The sequence below is a fragment of the Myotis nattereri genome (genome assembly GCF_964212035.1).
Source record: "Myotis nattereri genome assembly, chromosome: X".
Taxonomy (NCBI): domain Eukaryota; kingdom Metazoa; phylum Chordata; class Mammalia; order Chiroptera; family Vespertilionidae; genus Myotis; species Myotis nattereri.
The window spans coordinates 50,219,409-50,235,222 of NC_138078.1; the positions used below are offsets into that span (position 1 = coordinate 50,219,409).

At 42.1% G+C, this 15,814-nt stretch overlaps 1 protein-coding gene across 8 annotated transcripts in view; it reads left to right on the plus strand.

Annotated features, from left to right (window-relative positions):
- Positions 1 to 15,814, plus strand: part of EDA (ectodysplasin A) — a gene marked incomplete at both ends in the record, with an annotated part of 598,912 nt that overhangs the window by 13,411 nt on the left and 569,687 nt on the right. The gene's annotated exons all lie outside the window — the stretch shown is intronic.

Consider the following 15,814-nt stretch of genomic DNA (forward strand, 5'->3'; position numbering starts at 1 on the left):
ATCAAACTATATTACAGAGCTATAGTAATCAAAACAGTATGGTATTGATGTAAAGATAGACATAGAGTCCAATCAAACAGAATAGCCTAGAAATAAATTGACACATATACTGATCTTTGAAAAGGTGCCAAAAATACATAATGGGGCAATAATAGTTTCTTCAACAAATAGTGTTAGGAAAACTGGATATTCACTTGTAAAACAATGAAATTGGAACCTTTACCACAAAAATCAACAAAATGGATTAGAAACTTAAACCTAAGACCTGAAGCTGTAAAATTTCAAGAGGAAAACTTCATAATATTGGCCTTGGTAATGATTTTTATCATGGGTATGACACCAAAACTATAGGCAACAGCCCTGGCCAGTGTGGCTCACTTGGTTGGACTGTTGTCCGGTGCACTGAAAGGTTGTGGGTTCAATTTCCCTTCCCCTCTCTCTAAAATCAATAAGCATATCCTTCGGTGAGGATTTTCCCCCCAAAAAAACAGAAGTAACAAAAACAAATATAAACAAGTGGAGCTCTATCAAACTACAAAGTCTCTGCACAGCAAAGGAAACAATCAACAGAGTGAAAAGACAATCTACAGAATGGGAGAAAATATTTGCAAACCATATATCTGATTAGGGGCTAATATCCAAAATATATAAAGCATTGATCAGAGTGTCAAACCTCGGAGGGAAGGTAGGGGAGGGTGGGGATAAGGGGAAGAGATCAACCAAAGAATTTGTATGCATGCATATAAGCCTAACCAATGGACAGAGACAACAGGGGGGTGATTTGGCCTTGTGGGGGTGGGCTCAATGGTTATTGTCCTTCTAGTCCTTGTCCTGAAGCCACAGAACTCAATTTCACCCTGTATATATTTGGTACCCCTGAGCTCGACTAGAATTCCTTGAGAGGTTGTTTTTTTTTGTTTTGTTTTGTTTTTTGTGGGTTTTGTTTTGTTGCCTTTTTTTTTTTTTTTTTTTTTTTTTTTGGAAGACTGCAATGCAGGCCTAGTCTGATTGTAGCTGAAAGAGCCCTGGATTTTATGCTGCCTTTTATCTCACCTGGACCCTCAGACTTGCCACTGATTTTCACAGCCATATGTGATGTGGGCTACTTTTCCTGGTACTGGTGTCCCAAGCTGGGGAGCCCGAGGTGGGGCTGAGACCCCTCCGGATTCTTTTTCTTTTTTAAAAATATTTTTACTGATTTCAGTGACGAAGGGAGAGGGATAGAGAGAAACATCAATGATGACAGAGCATCATTGATTGGCTGCCTCTTGCATGCCCCACACTGGGGATGGATCCTGCAACCTGGGCATGTGCCCTGACTGGGAATCAAACCATGGTTCATAGGCTGATGCTCAACCACTGAGCCATGCTAGCTGGGCACCCCACTGGATTCTTACCCATGAAAGTGGATGTGGGGCCTAGCCTGTTTTGCATCTTTCCCCTCCTACCAGTCTTGATATGAGTTCTTCTTTATATTTTTAGGTATAGATAGGACTTCTGTTCAGCTAGTCTTCAGATGGTTATCCAGGTTGACTGTTCTATAATTTAGTTGTAATTTTGCTGTCATGGGAGCTGGTGACTGCAACCTCCTCCTACTCTGCCATATTGACCATGTCACTTGTTTTGATATGCTGTATTTTCACTATTAATTGTAAAATTATTTTCTTATTTCTTTTGTAGTTCATTCTTTAATCATTTTAAGTTATTTTCCAAGCATGGTAATTTTCTAGTTATCTTTTTGTTTTTTTATTTGCAGCTTAATTCCACTATGGTTAGAGAACATCTCTGTTTGATTTAAAGTATTTGCTATTTATGGGGCTTTATGGCCCAGCATGTAGTCAGTTTTTAATAAATGCTCTGTGTATATGTTCTGTAGTGTATTGTTATTTATCAAACAGGTCAAGTTGTGATCTTCAAATATTTGTTGTCCTCTCTGATTTTTTTTTTTTTTTGGTCTGCTAGTTCTATCAGTTGCTGAAATATTTGTGTTAAAAATCTCCCGTGATGCCCCAACCGGTTTGGCTCAGTGGATATAGCGTTGGCCTGCGGACTCAAGGGTCCCAGGTTCAATTCCGGTCAAGGGCATGTACCTTGGTTGCTGGCACATCCCCAGTAGGGGGCGTGCAGGAGGCAGCTGATCGATGTTTCTCTCTCATCGATGTTTCTCTCTATCCCTCTCACTTCCTCTCTGTAAAAAATCAATAAAATATATATTTAAAAAAAAAATCTCCCGTAATGACCATGTATTTTATTCATGTTATTTTAGTTTGGGGATTTATGATTTATATATTTTGAGATTACATTATTACGTATATACAGATTTAGAACTATTATATCTTCTTGTTAAACTTAACCTTTTATTATTATAAAATGTCCCTCTTTATCTCTAGTAATGCTTTTTACCTTAAAGTCTACATTGTTTGATATTAATACTGCTACTTTCTTTTGGATGTTATTTGTGTGGTATATCTTCCATCTTTTAAATTTGTAACCTTTACATTTTATTTTTAAAAAATCTTTATTGTATTACATATGCCCCTCCCCCCCTTGATCCCTTCTAGTCCATCCCTGCCCTCCACCCCAGGCCTTTACCTCACTATTATCTGTATCCATGGGTTATGCATATATGCATACTAGTACAAGTTCTTTTGTTGATCCCTTCCCACCCACCCACCTTTACGTTTTAGTTTTATTATCTATGTATATAAAGAGCCAGGGTCTGTAACGTCTACAAAGACCAAGGCTTAACTGAACATCGGGAGTCAGGTGCTGGATTGCCACGGCAACCCAGCAGTGACTGCAGCCAGTGTGGTGCAGCACTGACTGCCAAGGGGGCTGTGGATCAGGCCCCGAGAGAGGCTTGCAGAGAGAGAGACAGGGTCTGATCCGCAGCCTCTGTGGCAGCTGTTGATCAGCTGTTGCCTCTCTCTCTCTGTTCTTCACCAGCAGCCCCGCCTCTGTTTCTCTCTGGGTCTTTGGGGGAGAGCTGCTGATCAGCCCTGCCTCTTTGATCAGGCCCAGAGATAGGCCCAGAGACACTGACTGGCATAGAAACCGACCAATCAGAACCAAATCTGGGTGAAGTGCCAGGAGCCAATGGCTGCCTAGGAGGCGGAGCTTTTGATGCTGACGGGCATAGAAACTGACCAATCCGAACCAAATCTGGGTGAAGTGCCAGGAGCCAATGGCTGTCTAGGAGGTAGAGCTTTAGATACTGACTGGCATAGAAGCCAACCAATCAGAACCAAACCTGGGTGAAGTGTGAGGAGCCAATGGCTGCCTAGGAGGCAGAGCTTTTGATGCTGACTAGCATAGAAACTGACCGATCCGAACCAAATCTGGGTGAAGTGCCAGAGCCAATGGCTGTCTAGGAGGTAGAGCTTTAGATGCTGACTGGCATAGAAACTGACCAATCAGAACCTAATCTGGGTGAACTGTGAAGGCAGAACCTAAGGTGGGTGCTGAGGAAGGGTTTTAAAGGCAACAGCCGTTTGGTGTAAGGTGTAAGAAAGTGGTTCAATTTTTTAATGACTGGTTTGGCAGTATAGTGCATATGGCTGGCTATCAGTCCAGATATAGGCATTATGTGTTTTTGTCTGCCAAGAGCATCTCCTCCTGATGAAAAAGGCTTTTCCCTCCATTTAAGCAATTCTATCCTCTATAATCTATCTATACTGATAATCTGTACTAATAAAAGGGTAATATGCTAATTAGACTGGGTCGACTGGCCATCTTCCAGACATCCAACTTCCTTCTAGACAAAGCCATGGTGGTGGGGGCTGAGGCAGAGGCAGTTAGGGGCAATCAGGCCGGCAGGGGAGGGCAGTTAGGGGTGATCAGGACAGCAGGGGAGCGCAGTTAGGGGCGAGATCTGGCGGCAAGGGAGAGCCATTAGGGGCGAGATCAGGCTGGCAGGGGAGGGAAGTTGAGGCAACCAGAGTGGAGGGGGAGACCACTGGGGGCAAGATCAGGCGGGCAGGGGAAGGCAGTTGGGGGCAAAATCAGGCCAGCAGGGGAGGGCAGTTAGGGGCGATCAGGCAGGCAGGCAGAGGCAGTTAGGAGTGATCAGGAAGGCAGGTAGGTGGGCGGTTAGGAGCCAGCGATCCCAGATTGTGAGAGGGATGTCCAACCGCTGGTTTAGGCCCGATCCCACAGGGGTCCCCGATTGGAGTGCAGGCTGGGCTGAGGGAACCCCCTCCCCCCCGCCCCCCATGCACGAATTTCATGCACTGGGCCACTATATATATAAATTTCAGAGAGGAAGGGGAGGGAGGGGGAGAGAGAGAGAGAGAGAGAGAGAGAAAGAAAGAGAAACATCAATGATGAGAGAGAGTCATTGATTGGCTGCCTCTTGCACAGTCCACACTAGGGATCAAGTCCACAACCCAGGCATGTGCCTTGACCAGGAATTAAACCATGACCTCCTGGTTCATAGGTCAATGCAAGCCAGGCCCACCATTACATTTTAAATGCATCTCTTGTAAACAGAAATCAGTTTATTTTTTAAACAGTCTATCTCTTTTAAGTGGCACATTTAATCAATTTTCATAGAATGTATTTAATTATATACTTGGCTTTAAATGTAACATAATACTCTTTGCATTCTACTTGCCTTGACTGTTTTGAACCTTTTCTCTCCTTATTACTTTCTTTTGGATTTTTGTCTCATTTTTTTTTTTTACCCTTTGTTAACTTTGTAGTTGTACATTATTTTATTATTGTTTTAGTGTATATACTAAAGATTACAACATGCATCCTTGACTTATAGTTTGAGAGAAGTTAGTTCTTTCACCTCTTTCTATATAGTGCAAAGGCCTTAGAATACTTTAACTCCATTTTCTCAAACAATATGCTATTGTTCTTTTATAAAATAATTGTCTACACAATTTAAACCACACAAAACATTATCATTGTTGTATTACAGTCAATATTTATTTAGATTCCCTGATGTTTATCCTTTTCTCTTCATTTTTTTTTGTTTGTTTCCACATCTCTGTCTCGCTCTTGCTGCAATAGCACCCTTTAGTTTATATCAGCTGTAAATTATTTTTTTCAATTCTTATTCTGAAAATATGTGCTTATTTTGCCTTCATTTTTAAAGGACATCTTTAATGGATCTAGAATTGTAGGTTATTACTTATTCTTTTTATTTTTAAAAATCTTTATTGTTGAGAGTATTACAAAGGTCCCTTTTTTCCCCCTATTGCCGCCCTCCACCAGGTTCCAGCCCCATCCCAGGCCTTCACCACCCTATTGTATGTATAAATACGTAATGCATATATGCATATAAGTTCTTTGGTTAATTTCTCCCCATCCTCCCTCCCACATTCACTCCAAGATTCGTCAGTACGTTCCATGTTAACATGTCTCTGGTTGTATTTCATTCATTAGTTTATTTTGTTCATTAGATTTCTTGTTTGTTTATTTTGATGTTTAGATTTAGTTGTTGATAGATATGTATTTATTGCCATTTTATTGTTGTTTTTTCTCTTTTTTTTTCTTCTTTTTCTTCCTCTTCTTAAAGGATACCCTTCAACATTTCACGTAGTTTCGGTTTTCTGGTGATGAACTCCTTTAGCGTTTTCTTGTTTGTGAACTCTTTATCTGACCTTCAATTCTTAATGTTAGCTTTGTGGGGTAATCTTGGTTGTAGGTCCTTGCTTTTCATCACTTTGAATATTTCTTGCCACTCCCTTCTGGCCTGCATAGTTTCTGTTGAGAAATCAGCTGACAGTCCTATGGGCCCTCCCTTGTAGGTAACTAACTGATTTTCTCACTGTTTTTAAGATTCTATTTGTCTTTAACCTCTGGCATTTTAATTATTATGTGTCTTGGTGTGGGCCTCTTTGGGTTCCTCTTGTTTGGGACTCTCTGTGCTTCCTGGACTTCTATGTCTATTTTACCAGGTAAGGAAAGTTTTCTGTCATTAATTTTTTCAAATAGGTTTTTGGCCGAAACCGGTTTGGCTCAGTGGATAGAGCGTCGGCCTGTGGACTGAAAGGTCCCAGGTTCGATTCCGGTCAAGGGCATGTACCTGGGTTGCGGGCACATCCCCAGTGGGAGATGTGCAGGAGGCAGCTGATCGATGTTTCTCTCTCATCGATGTTTCTAACTCTCTATCTCTCTCCCTTCCTCTCTGTAAAAAATCAATAAAATATATTTAAAAAAAATAGGTTTTTGATTATGTGCTCCCTCTCTTCTCCTTCCAGCACCCCATGATGTGAACGCTTCTATGCTTGAAGTTGTCCCAGAGGCTCCATACATTATCTTCATAAATTTGGTTTCTTTTTGCTCGTCTGATTGGGTGTTTGTTGCTTCCTTATATTTCAAGTTCTTGATTTGATTCTTGGCATCCTCTACTCTACTGTTGATCCCCTATAAGTTATTCTTCATTTCAGTTACTGTATGCTTCTTTTCTGACTGATCTTTTTTTTATGTCTTTGACATTCTCACTAAGATCCTTGCTAAGTCTCGCTAAGTCTCTTGAAGTGCTCCTTAAGTCCCTTGAAGCTTTCATTAAGGTCCTTGAGTAACCTTATAACCATTGTTTTGAATTCTGTAGCCAGTAGTTTGCTTGCTTCCATTTCTTTCATTTGTAACATGTTTCCTTGTCTCTGCATTTTGGCTGCTTCTCTGTGTTTGTTTCTATGTATTAGGTAGAGCTGTTATGTCTCCTGAAATTGGTAGAGTGGCCTTGTGTAATAGGTTTCCTGTAGGGCCCAGTGGCTCAGCCTCCCTAGTCACTTGAGCTGAGCACTCTAGTTGTGCCCCTGGGTGGACTGTGCGCACAGTATTGTTATAGTTGAGACTTGATTGCTGTTGGTATTACTGGGAATAATTGACCTCCAGGCCAATTGGATGTGAGGACAAAATGAGTCTACAATGGAAGAGCTACTGTGCAGGAGACACCTCTATGGAGCAGGACTTACTTCAGTGGGGCTTTGGTGATCACTGAGTCTGCCCCTTGAGTGTGTCATTCATGGATGTGTAGAGTTGTAATATGATGTGGTCTGAAGTTGTTCACCAGGTTCACTGGCTCTAGGGCTTCCTGAGAGGTACAAAGTCAGCCACTTCCTGGGGGCCACCCAGCAGGATCTACAGATAAATCTGTAAGTGGTTGCTACTTGTATTGGGCTTGTAAGTGCACAGGTGAGGCCCAGCTGTGAAGCAAGGCAGGCTGGTGCTAGTGCCGGGTCTTGGGCCTTTTATTGAGAGGCTTGTGGCATGCTGCCTCCAGTTGATGCTTGTTTAAGAGATTTTAGCAAAGTCTGAAGCCTGAGCCAGGACTGGCCATTCAAATGGAAAAGCAGCTGCAAACAGCTTGGGTGGTTCTGCAAATTGGATGTGATGGGGTCTCAAGGAATTACCAGGGTGGAATGAACAGTGTAGGCCATGCTGATGGAAACTCAGATATGGCTGCCAGTTATCTCTGAGACAGGGGAGGTCCCAGGACAGGAACAATGACCCCTACGAGTACTCTTGTCTGAGTGCTAGCTGCTTCCAAGTTCCTTCCCTGATGCCAGACAGCTCATTTCCTCCCCATATGTTCTCCAAAGCCACTGCGCAGTGGTGGAGCTCAAAGAAAGCCGGATTGTGTATGTCCATTGCTTGGGCCTTTTAAGAGGAACACCTGAGACTCCAGCAGCCTCCGTGTCACTAAGCCCCAGTCCTCACTGGTTTTTATAGCCTGAAGTTATGGAAAATTCTCTTGAATCCTGGGCTGGATGTCTGGTGTGGGACTGGGACCCCCTGCTTCTCACAGGAGGCCTTGGAGATAGCCCTCTCAATTAACAAAACACCATACATGGGTGTTGGCCCAGCCCGTTCCACACCTCCACCCCTCTTACCAGTTTCAATGTGCTTTCTTCTTTACTTTTCTAATTGTAGGACATCCATTCAGCCAGCTTTCAGGTGGATCTGAATGATGGTTGTTCTGTATTTTAGTTGTAATTTTGATGTGGTTATGGGAGGTGATGAATACCAGTATTTTCCTGTGCCGCCATCTTGGTTCCTCAGGTCAAAGTCAGTTATTCTTAAAACATGTTGAAGATACCATGTTACTGCCTACTGGCTTCCATTATTTCTAATGGGAAATCAGCTGGAAAAAAAAATTTGCTTCTTTGGTAGGGAATGTGCTGCATTCTCTTGATTCTTTTGATATTTCTCTTTATTTTTGGATTTTGGTAATATTACCATGATATTCATAGGTGTGATTTTTCTTATCTTTGTAAAAAACTACTTTTAATATATACCATTTAAAAAACTGATTTTAGAGAGACGAAGGGAGAGAGAGAAAAAAAAAACACTAATGTGAGAGGAAATATAGATCAGTTGCCTCCCATACATTCCCACACAAGGATCAAACCACAACCTTTTTGGTGTACTGGATGATGTTCTAATTAGCTGAGCCATGTAGCAAGAGCTAGGTGTGAGTTTCTTATTATTTTTAAAAATATATTCTTTTTTTGTTTGTTTTTTTATGTTTTTTTAATTTTATTTTTCAATTACAGTTACATTCAATATTATTTTGTATTAGTTTCAGGTGTACAACATAGTGATTAGACAGACATATATTTTACAAACTGTTCCACCCAATATTTCCAGTAGCCACTTAGCCTCATATTTAGTTATTAAAATATTATTGTAATGCTACAATATTACAATATATTAATAAAATATATTTTCTATAATATACTATACATCCCAAGACTATTTTATAATTACCAATTTGTACTTCTTAATCCTTTCAATTTTTTTTAAATAAGTCATTTTGTTCAGATTATTGCAGTTGTTCCTGTTTTCTCCCCATAGCTCCCCTCCACCTGGTTCCCACCCCACCCCATGCCCTTACCCCCCATATTGTCCTTGTCCATAGGTGTTCGATTTTTGTCCAGTCTCTTCCCACACCCCCCACACCCCTCCCCCCTGAGAATTGTCAGTCGACTCCCTTTCTATGCCCCTTATTCTATTATATTCACCAGTTTATTCTGTTAATCATATTTTTTATTCACTTGCTTTTTAGAGTCACTTGTTGATAGATATGCATTTGTTGTCACTTTGTTGTTCATAATTTTTATCTTTACGTTTTTCTTCTTCTTCCTCTTCTTAAAGAATACCCTTCAACATTTTATATAATACTGTTTTGGTGGTGATGAACTCCTTTAGCTTTTTCTTATCTGTGAAGCTCTTTAACTGACCTTCAATTCTAAATGATAGCTTTGCTGGATAGAATAATCTTGGTTGTAGGTTCTTGCTATTCATCACTTTGAATATTTCTTGCCACTCCCTTCTGGCCTGCATGGTTTCTGTTGAGAAATCAGCTGACAGTCATATGGGTACTCCTTTGTAGGTAACTAACTGTTTTTCTCTTGCTGCTTTTAAGAGTCTCTCTTTGTCTTTTGCCCTTAGCATTTTAATTATGATGTATCTTGGTGTGGTCCTCTTTGGATTCCTTTTGTTTGGGGTTCTCTGCACTTCCTGGACTTGTAAGTCTATTTCTTTCACCAGGTAGGGGAAGTTTTCTGTCATTATTTCTTCAAATAGGTTTTCAATATCTTGCTCTCTCTCTTCTGGCACCCCCATAATTTGAATGTTGGTACGCTTGAAGTTGTCCCAGAGGCTCCTTACACTATCTTCATATTTTTGGATTCTTTTTTCTTTTCTGGTTGGCTGTTTTTTGCTTCTTTGTATTTCAAATCTTTAACTTGATTCTTGGGGTCCTCTAGTCTGCTGTTGGATCTCTGTATATTATTCTTTATTTCAGTAAGTGTATGCTTAATTTCTAATTGGTCCTTTTTCATATCCTTGAGGGTCTCACTAAATTTCTCAGAGATTTCGAGAAGATTCTTGAGTAGCCTTATAACCGTGGCTTTGAGCTCTATATCTAGTAGTTTGCTTTTCTCCATTTCTTTCATTTGTGACATGTTTCTTTGTCTCCACATTTTGGCTGCTTCCCTGTGTTGATAAAGTAGCTTTGTGTGCTAGGTGTCCTATAGGGCCCAGTGGCTCAGCCTCCCCAGTCACCTGAGGTGGACGCTCTTGGTGCACCCCTTTGTGGGCTGTGTGCACAGTCTTGTTGTAGTTAAGCCTTGATTGCTGTTGCTCTCACTGGGAGGAATTGACTTCCAGACCATTTGGCTGTGAGGACCAGTTGTATCTACAATGGGAGAACTGCTGTGCTGGATACACCCTTATGGGTCAGGACTTGCTTTAGTGGGGCTCTGGTGCTCACTGAGTCTGTCCCCTGAGTGTATCTCTTATGGATCTGAAGAGTTGTAATCCGGTATAGTCTCACACTGCCTAGTGGGTACACTGGCTCTTGGATCTCCAAGGAGGTGCAAAGTCAGCCACTGCCTGAGGCCACCCAGCAGGAGCTACAGAGAGATCTGCAGATTCCTCCTCTTTGTTTGGGGTTTGGAGGTGCCCAGATGAGGCACATCTGTGAAGCAGTGCAGTCTGCTAATGAACCTTAGGCCTTCTTTTGGAAGCTCTGTGGTTCTTTGATCCAGCTGCAGTTTGTTAGGTTAGGTTGCAAAAGGCCAGGCCATTTATATGCAAAAGCTTCTGTGCACAGCTTGGGTGGTGTTGTAAATTGGGTGGAGCGTGGTCTCAGGGAATCACAGGGCAGTGCAAACAGCAATGGTTGCCCGTTGGCCCTGCCTCAGATAGGTCCCTGGGTCTCTGTGTCCAGTGACCCCCTGCAGGAACAATGAATGCTGTGAGCACCTCTGAGAGAAAGTTGCTCTCGTGTTCCAGCTCAATGCCAGACAGTCCAGTTTCTCCCCATATGAGTCTGGGTCCACAGAGTCTTTCCCAGAACTGGAGTTCAGAGCAGTCAGGAGTTTGTATCTCCCTCCTGATTGAAAAAGACCACAGCATACCCATTTGCCAGCTCGTTTTGTGCACCTCTGTACCTCCGCTCTTCCACACCTCTGCAGCTCCTACCAGTCTAGATGCGCTTTTCTCTTTCCCTCTAGTTGTTGAACTTCCACTTAGCCAGCCTTCCTGTGGTTCTGGATGATATCCGTTTGGTCTTTTAGTTGTAGTTTTGATGTGGTTGTGCGAGGCAGCAAGTTCAGGTGTTTACCTATGCTGCCATCTTTGTTCCTCCTAAAATATATTCTTATTGATTTCAAGATGAAGGGAGTGGCAGAGAAACATCACTGATGAGAATGAATATTTGATTGGCTGCCTTGTGTATGCCCCCTACTGGGGATTGAGCCTGAAACCCATGTGCCCTGACCAGGAATCGAATCATGAAATCCTGGTTCATAGGTCGATGCTCAACTACTGAGCAACACTGGCTAGACTGATTTTCTTTATGTTTATCTTCTTTGCGGATCATATTTTTTGAATTTGTGGTTTGATGGTTGTCCATCAGTTTTGAAATGTTCTCAGGTATTATTGATTTTTTAATTAATTTTTTAGAGAGACAAAGGAAGGGGGAGAGAGAGAAACATCCACATGACAGTGAAACATCTATTGGCTGCTCCCGACATTCCCCCTACTGGGGATTGAGCCAGCAACCCGGGCATGTGCCCTGACCCAGAATCGAACTGACAACCTTTCAGTGCATGGGATGGACGCCCAACCAACTGAGCCACCCTGCCCAGGGGAATTAGTTCTTTAAATGTTGTCCCTTGCTCTACTCTAATATTCTGTAACAACCTCTTTTAGACATTTTCTCTGTATCCTCTATGCCTCTAACACACTTTTTTCTATATCCCATCCTTTTTTTCTCTTTGGACTTTATTCTGAATATTTTCTTTTGACCTACCTTCCAATTCACTCTCTTTAGCTTTGCCTTATCTTCTGTTAAACTCATCCACTGATTTCTTAATTTCACTTTTCACACATATTTATTTTTCTTGCTTGTTAAAATGATTGTTTTTATTAAAAAATCAATCAATTAATAAAATGTGTTTCAGGGCAAAATAAAAAGGAAGATTTGATAGATATATACAATGAAATACCACTCAGCCATCAGAAAAGATGAAATACTACCATTTGCGACAACATGGATAGATCTTAAGAATATCATGCTAAGCAAAATAAAAGTCAGGTATAAAAAGTTAAGAATCATATGATTTCAATTATATGTGGGATATAAATTGAAAGCAAAAAATGAATAAACAAGAAAAACAAACAAAAACTCATAGACACAGAAACAGTATGGTGGTTACCAGAGGGAAAAGGGATCAAATATATGATAACGGATGGAGATTTGACTTTGGGTGGTGGGCACACAATGCAATATAAAGATGATATAGAATTGTACACTTGTACCCTATATAATATTATTAATCAATGTCACCCCAATGAATTTTAAAAAGAGGGGAAAGCAGTGAGAAGACTACTCAACGTGGCTTGTCCGTTAAAGGACAGAAACACAATAACACCCAAATACACATGCACGCATACATATATGCTTGCAAAAGCAACACCAACAAATAACCAAAAAACCAAAGACCCAGTATTTTTTCAACAGTACACTCATTCTACAACAAATGCAAATTATTATTATTATTATTATTATTATTATTATTATTATTTTGTTAACCTTTATCCAAGGATATTTTTCCATTGATTTTTAGGGAGAGTGGAAGAGAGAGGGAAAGACAGAGAGAAACATCAATGTGAGAGAAACACATTGATTATTTGTCTCTTGCACGAGCCCTGACCAGGGCCCGGGCAGGTGAGTAGCCTGCAACTGAGATATGTGCTCTTGACCAGAATTGAACCCAGGACCCTTTGGTCCACAGGCTGATATTCTTTTTTTTTTTTTTTTTTTTTTTTTTAGAGAAAGGGAGTTACATTTTATTATTAAATTCCTTGCAGGCCCAGAGAAAAATGTGTCTTTCAAATTCTGGGCCCCCAACATGGAGGAAGCTCTCTCTATTTATACTTTTTCTAGTCCTTTGTCTCCCAAATTTGGAATGAGACTTCCGGACCTTCTGAGAAAGAAGGCCTGCGTGCTGGGAAGGGGCCATGAGACCCTATCTCAAGGCCTGGCCTGGCTCCAGCACTGACAACTCTGTCTGGGGCATAGTTTATGGCCTCTTTGGAATGGGAGTAGTCTTGTTTTCCCTATTTTTTAAGCAAGCAAGCATTTACAGAAGCCATACTATCAGAGTTAAAATTTCAAACAGCAGCTTTTATATAAGATGGGTGCTTCAAAAGGAGCTGGATGCATCTCATTCAGTCCAGATGTTCTTCAATGTCTTTCCACTGTCCACCTGGCCTCAGCTTCCTTTGTAGTTTATTCTGTAATTTAGTAAGTAGATGCCAGCTACATAATCTGTACTCCCTGGAATGGAGATAAGAAATGCCCTAACCTTCGGAATAGAAATTGACAGGATTAAAATCAACTGGTATAAATACAGATGTAACAAGACAATAGAAGACAGAACCTGGTGACAGAACCTGGCTGGAGAATCTAGCGAGAGAATATGCAAGAGAACCTGGACAGAACTTGGCTGGAGATCCTGGCTAGAACCTGGCAGGAGAACCTCTCTATGCTGATCAACAGAACCTGGCTGGAGAACCCAACTATGCTGATCAACTGAACGCTGCCTCCGTGTCATTCCTTCTTCGCCGACTCCGTCCACACCTTTGGGAACCCCTGGACTTGTTGGGGTTGGACCCCAACAATTGGCGCCCGAACAGGGACCCCTAGGTAAGCGCCCCACACTTGGGATGGATAGGACTCCACCATAGGAAGAGGGTGGATAGTCTTCACTGACTCCGTCCACACCTTTGGGAACCCCTGGAACAGTATTCCCCTAGGTAAACCCCCCTCCCATTGAGAACCCCCACACTCGGGACAGATAGGACTTCACCAGGGTGCTGCAGTCCCCCCCTATAGAGGATAAGTAGGGTAAGAAGGTGGATAGTACAGAACTTAGATTGAGAAGATATGCCATACTGAGTCTAAAGAAAAAAGACTCCGTATTGATCTTTTAACACATATGCTTGCTAGCAGAGGAGTTAAGGTTACGCCCAGTCAGTTGGAACGTTTTATACAAGAAGTATGTCCATGCTTTTCTGAGGAAGGAAAGGTAAATGTAAAGGCATGGGAGAAGGTAGGCCCAAGGAGCCTTATCCTTAACCCCACTGCAGCCTTTCCTCCCCGGGAAAGTGCAGGATTGGTAAGCTCCCCCTGGGGTGATAGATCAGGACTCAGGTAATAGCGGAAAGCGCCAAGCCTACTCTTAAAATGGTTACAAGAGAGCATTTGGGGTTTTTCTTTTTAATACCTGCTTTGGATTGAGTAAATGAATTACGTGCGTCACCACAGTGGACCCAGAGAAGCTCTTTGTCCCATCGTTCCAAAGACTTAGAGTTGCCCCGATGACAGAAAAGCAGAAAAACGAAGAAAAGAAAGGCTCTGCAAGGGACTGAGGTGCCGACATGGGGTCAGCTGAAGAAGTTAACAACTGAGGTCCAACAGATGGTAGGAAAGCAAGAAGTGGAAGCTACTCTCTCAGCCAAGTCCAAGGACTCTGAGTAAATCAGCAAAAGAAACTTTCATTTAGCAGAAACTCACTTATTTCGACAAATGGAAAGACTTACTTACAGGAGCCTGGAAGGGACCTGATGTACTTTTAACCTGGGGGAGAGGATATGCTTGTATATTTCCACAGGATGCAGACTCACCTGTGTGGATTCCAGACAGTCTAATCCAACCTTATGTCACACCACCCTCCGTCTCCTCCTCATCCTCCTCCTCCCCGGTATCATCCATAACAGCCGACCCAGAGGGCACAGCTGACTCCCTCCCCCAGACACCGACACCACCATCAAGCACAGCCCTGATGGACCCCATGATCCAACCCTTCAACACACTGACGCTCTGGGAAGCCCGTCCCCAATGACATCGCCCGCTAGCCAGATCAACAAGGACAACCAAACCACCGACTTGAGGACAGCTGAAATCCCTTGACTGAAGAGGCCAGCAACCTTCTACAGGAACAAGGCTCCTTGTGCAATCCATCCACTATGTTTATAGCTATGCTCACTATCATTGCTTGTCAGTCTTCTTCCGAGTCTTAAACAACCCAATTCGAGAGGTGGCTGCTGATTTACATGCACTATCATTTAAAAAAATAAAAAAGGGGGAATTTGCCGGAAGCCGGTCCATCCTTGCTGTTTGACACAGTTGCTGCAGGGAAGAAACATCTGCACAGCATATGTCTCAAGGGACCTGGCGTATATGGCATACTGTTCTTAATATGTTTGCTCCCCTTCTTGGGCTATGTGTTTTAACCAAGGTCATCTCTCCAAGAAAGGTTGTTTCCCTAGGTAGGGATTTTTCCCAGAAGTACACAGGCTGATATTCTATCCACTGGGCCAAACCAGCTAGGGCTCCAGATCATTTTACAATGCTTCCTTTCTTTCTTTTTTAAAATATATTTTATTGATTTTTTACAGAGAGGAAGGGAGAGAGATAGAGAGTTAGAAACATCGATGAGAGAGAAACATCGATCAGCTGCCTCCTGCACATCTCCCACTGGGGATGTGCCCGCAACCCAGGTACATGCCCTTGACCAGAATCGAACCTGGGACCCTTCAGTCCGCAGGCCAACGCTCTATCCACTGAGACAAACCGGTTTAGGCGCTTCCTTTCTTAATACAAAAGATGCCCATCTTGTGAATGTGTGTGTGTATGTGTATGTGTGTATTCACTGGCTTACTGTTGACTTACTTGTAACTATATTAGTGTTACTACATACACCTGTTTCCTTTTAACAGCCTTTTATTTTATTTACTTTCATGTGACTAGCTTCCACCTACCAAAAGTTTCAGGTTGGCAGGC